The sequence below is a fragment of the Dipodomys ordii genome, unplaced genomic scaffold, assembly GCF_000151885.1.
Source record: "Dipodomys ordii isolate 6190 unplaced genomic scaffold, Dord_2.0 Scaffold1000001549, whole genome shotgun sequence".
Classification (NCBI taxonomy): Eukaryota; Metazoa; Chordata; class Mammalia; order Rodentia; family Heteromyidae; genus Dipodomys; species Dipodomys ordii.
This window is the reverse complement of record NW_012285166.1, coordinates 1-5,311: the sequence shown is the minus strand read 5'-3', so window position 1 is coordinate 5,311 and position 5,311 is coordinate 1. Positions and strand designations below refer to the sequence as shown.

Sequence of the window (5,311 nt, the reverse complement as noted above, 5' to 3'; positions counted from 1 at the left end):
TCAAATATATTGAAAGAAAAAAAGAGATTCTAAAGAAGAATAAGGACTCAAGAGTACAAAATTTATACTTCTTTATTTATATAAACAGGGCTTTAAAAATAATACTATTTAAAAGAAATCTGCATTTTTACATTCACCATCAGTGAGTTCCTGACCGGAAAGGCTGTGCATGATGCTACACAGCAGGGACCTCACTGCACAACAACAGGAGTTCAGGAAAGCACCATTCATTTGAGAAGTAGTAGGCAGGCTCTGACAGTCCTGTTGCACTGCTACCAATGGAAAGTCTTAAACTTCTTCCTCCACCAAGTCTTCTTCAAATTCCCCCTGTTCATCAGCAGTGGCATCTTGGTACTGCTGGTACTCGGACACCAGGTCGTTGATATTGCTCTCAGCCTCAGTGAACTCCATCTCATCCATGCCTTCTCCCGTATACCAGTGCAAGAATGCCTTGTGCCGGAACATGGCACTGAACTGCTCTGAGGTGCGCTTGAAGGGTTCTTGGATGGCAGTGTTGTTGCCGATGAAAGTGGCCGACATCGTGAGGCCACGCGGGGGGATGTCACATACAGCTGTATTCACATTGTTGGGAATCCAGTCTGCAAAGTAGCTGCTGTTCTTGTTCTGCATTTTGAGCATCTGCTCATCCACCTCCTTCATGGACATGCGGCCTCGGAAGATGGCAGCTGCTGTCAGGTAACAACCATGGCGGGGATCACAGGCGACCATCATGTTCTTGGCGTCAAACATCTGCTGGGTGAGCTCGGGCACTGAGAGAACATGGTACTGCTGGCTGGCCCGGCTGGTCAAGGGTGCAAAGCCAGGCATGAAGAAGTGTAGACGGGGGAAGGGCACCATATTCACGCCTAGCTTGCGCAGATCTGCATTCAGCTGGCCAGGGAAGCGCAGGCAGGTGGTGACTCCACTCATGGTGGCTGACACCAGGTGGTTCAGGTCTCCATAGGTGGGTGTGGGCAGCTTCAGGGTGCGAAAGCAGATGTCATACAGGGCCTCATTGTCGATGCAGAAAGTTTCATCTGCATTTTCCACCAACTGGTGGACAGACAAGATCGCATTGTAAGGTTCGACCACGGTGTCTGACACCTTGGGGGAGGGCATGACGCTGAGGGCATGATGCGGTCTGGATACTCCTCTCGGATCTTGTTGAGAATCAGGGTGCCCATACCTGATCCAGTGCCACCTCCCAGGGAGTGGGCCAGCTGGAAGCCCTGGAGACAGTCACACCTTTCTGACTCCCGCCGTACCACATCCAGCACCGATTCCAACAGCTCGGCCCCCTCCGTGTAGTGGCCTTTTGCCCAGTTATTGCCTGCCCCGCTCTGGCCTATCAGACACAAAGACATGATGAGACACACACTCCAAGAATAATGACTGTGCCAGTCCTATTGTGAAGACAATAGGACTCTTCTGAGCTAACCTTTGCTATTATATTAGATACACTTTGGTGAAATAAAGGAAATGTTTTCAATGTATCTGGGACTCTACAAATCACACAGGTTCTAAAGAAAAGTAAACAGAGTGTGGAGGAAAATACATTTTAACCTAAATCAAGTCCTTCTAGAAATGAAGGACCGAGCCTGCCTCAATACTGGAAATGTAGTTACTTTCACAAGAGGGACAGGAGCACAGTGTGGTCAGAGGGAAGCTAAACTGCAAGCACTTGTCTGCACCTTGCTCACACATAGCTGTGCTTTGATTTCTGGTGTCCTGAAGTGGTTCTGTTATTGCCAGGCCTTTAAAATGACCAGCAGTGCTGAAACCTTGTTGGTGGCTTTCTCTACTTGCTGCTCTTTCCCTTCAGAGGCTTCTTTGTCATGGAGGGCTTTCAGAGTTGCACTGATCTGAGCTGTCTGAGTGGCCAGGGGCATGACTCCCGTGGACTGGAATAGGAGGGTTAGGTGAGGACAATATCTAGGTGGATAAAGGCTCAGCCCAGCACTGGAGTGCCTGGATGTTAGGACCCATGGACCATGATGACTTACCAAATATGAAGTTGTCTGGCCTAAAGCTCTGGCCAAATGGTCCCGATCTCACTGAGTCCAATGTTCCAGGCTCTAGGTCCACCATGATGGCCCGAGGAACATATTTGTTGCCTGTGAGAAAAAGAGTTGACTTAGACCTATACTTGAAAAGGAACTTAGGGGGCAGAGCTTATGATTCTAAGTGACTCTCAGCATTCATTACAAAAATTACAGCATTTGAGACATGGAAACAGAAAAGATATCTTGAGCATGAATCCCCATGCAAGAGGCTTCAGTAACTTTAAGGATGTTTGCAGTTGTCTATTTCCATGAATATTCATTCCTTTGCTTTGGGCATGGTGGCTGAAATCTCAGCTACACAGGAGGCAAAGATGAGCATCAGGCTTTGAGTCTAATGCTGCAAAAGAAAGGTGGCAACACCATTTTTTGTGGTTCATCATGGGGCTTGAACTCTGGGCCTGGGCACTGTCCCTCAGCTCACCAGCTCAAGACTAGCACTCTATCACTTGAGCCACAACCCCACTTTCAGTTTTCTTATTGGAGATAAGAGTCTCAGGGACTTTTCTGCTCAGGCAAAATTTGAACCATGATTCTCATATCTTAGCCTACTAAGTAGCCAGCATTACAGGAATGAGTCACCAGTGCCTATCAGCAAGAAACTTTCTCTTTTTTGTTAATTTTATTTTATTGTAAAGGTGCTGTATAGAGGAGTTATTTACATGAGTAAAGAAAGGAGAACTTTTCTTGTCAAAAATTGTTACCCCCTACTTTGTTGTTCTCCCATTATCCCTTCCCTTCCCCAATTACCTTTCTCAAGAAATGAACCAGGTTCATGCTTATAATCCTAGCTACTCTGGAGGCCGAGATCAGAGGATCACTCTTCAAAGCTAGCTGGGGCAGGAAAAGTCCTTAAGACCCTTATCTCTAATAAACTAACAGAAAACCAGAAATGGCACTGTGGCTCGAGAGGTAGAGCTGCTTGCCTTGAACTGAAGAGTTGAGGGACAGTGCCTAGGCCCAAAGTCCAAGCCACATGACCGACACTCCAACACCAAAAAAAAAGCCAGGTATGGCTATTCACCAAGTAGATGTAGGGGAATTCAAGTGTAAGGCTTTCCTGGAGAAAACATCTACACAATATATATTTCTTGTCTTATAATGTTTCAATAATGGTTATCAAATAGCACACATCCTTGTATTCAAATACTCAGAGCAACCTTGAGCAATGACTTGCAATTTCCCATTTATCCTGATTTGGCCCAAGGGAAAGCAGTTAACATGATGTAAACACCATTTTTAGAATACCCCCTTCCTAAACATTCACATGAAGAAAACTGGCCATCCTGCTGGATATACAGGATCTAATATAGACACAACCTAAAATTCTGTTCATAGGAGTGACACAATCCAACCCAACCACTCTCAACCAAGGTGAGGACATCCCAAAATATAGATCTATAAAACTCAAATTAAATAGCTTTGTACTTTTCTTTGTACTTGTTCATTGGATTAATACATAGGAAAGCCAATTATCCAGGATTCTGTTTGTATAAAATAATGTAGAATGGAAACTCAATATAAAATTAAATGATCTTTACATTGACAGTTGCAAAAACTGAAAATCTACTTTGTAGACTTCAATTAGGCTGTTTATGTTAGGAAAGACAATATGAATCATTTAAAAGCAATGTTTACAAATTAGTATTGGGTTTTTCTACATCAAAAGAATGTTTTCTTACTTTAAAAACCTTAAAAATAATTTATTGTTGGCTAAGTATTCATATTCAAAATGCTCAAGACCAAAAATTTTATAGATTTCAGGGTGAGACACTTTATTTATGCTTTGTGATTTGGACTATTCTCATATATATTAGTGACTGAACATCCCTCTTTAAAATTTTTAAAATTTTCTTTTTCAAAATATTGTTTTAGAAATTTAATCTATATTTTAATGAGGCAATGTAACTGGGCTCTGCTTGCTTACGGGTGTAATGCTAGCTACTCAAAAATCTGAGATGAGACCTTAGCATCACAGATTGAAGTCAGCTGGGGCAGGAAAGTCTGGGAGACTCATCTCCAAGAAACTACCCAAAACAAAAGAAGCTCATAGTCAGTGCCCAGGCCTTGAGCTTAGGATGATCAGCACACACCCAAATGGCACGGGATTATATTATATTTTATCAATTGTTTTAGAATGCATATTTAGGCAGTCTCATTTTTAATTGCATGAAACGGGCTCACGCCTTTAATCCTAGCTACCCAGAAGGCTGAGATCAGAGAATCACGGTTCAAAGCCAACCAGGGCATAAAAAGCCGACAAACTCTTATCTCCAATAAAACACCAGAAAACTGGAAGTGGCACGGTGGCTTAAGTGGTAGAGCCGCTTGCCTTGAGCTGAAGAGCTGAGCGACATTGCCTAGGCCCAGATTTCAAGCTCCATGACCGGAAAAAAAAATCCAGGTGTGGTTAGTCAGCAAGTAGAGGTTGGGGGAACTCAGGTATAAGGTTTTCCTGGGGTAATTCACAAGAGAATACTCAAAAATTAAAACAAAGTATCTGGTGGAGTGGCTCAGTTGGGTACAGCACTTGACTTATAAGATCAAGGTCCCAAATTAAAACTACAATACTACCATAAGAAAGGCAGGAACTCCTTCCTTTTCATTAGTATTCCCCTGGGAACTCTTTTGCCACGGTATGGGAAACCAAATGGGAGACACTCACCAGTTGCCTCATTGTAATACACCTCGATTCTCTGCAGCTGTAAATGGCTGTCTCCATAGTAGTTGCCAGTGCAATCAATATTATGCTCATCGCTTATCATTTCCCAAAACTGAGATGGAAATAGAAGTGTATTATGACATAGAATGTTAACTGTCCAAACAATGCATTTTAAAGTAACTATAAGAAACCCATGTCCTGTTGACACAAATATATTTGTAAAAAATAATTACATTTTCTAAATTAAAAAAAAGCACAGAAATGGGTGGTATTTTAGTTTTCTTAATCTCTTTGTTATCTAGCTGAATAGAAGACGTCTGTGTTCTCCTATGAGTATTCCACCTTATGCAGTACCATATTCTGTTTGTATTCTGTGATGAGTAACTGGCCTTACATGGACATGAAATTGCCAAAGCAGTAACTTGAAGACTCAGTAAGAAGGGTCTCCAGAACCCCAAGTGTCCTCAGAGCATACACAACAACCAATGATTTAGAAAACACCCAACTTAAGGGAGCTGAGTTGGGGCATGAAACTCAGAGAAATTTGCATTAAGGTAGAAGACCTGTTCTCAATTATCTGACACTCATC

At 42.7% G+C, this 5,311-nt stretch overlaps 1 pseudogene; it reads right to left on the bottom strand.

Moving 5' to 3' along the window:
- Positions 1-288: 288 nt before the first annotated feature.
- On the bottom strand, positions 289-4,834 carry LOC106002805 (annotated as a pseudogene).
- Between the last annotated feature and the right edge of the window lie 477 nt (positions 4,835-5,311).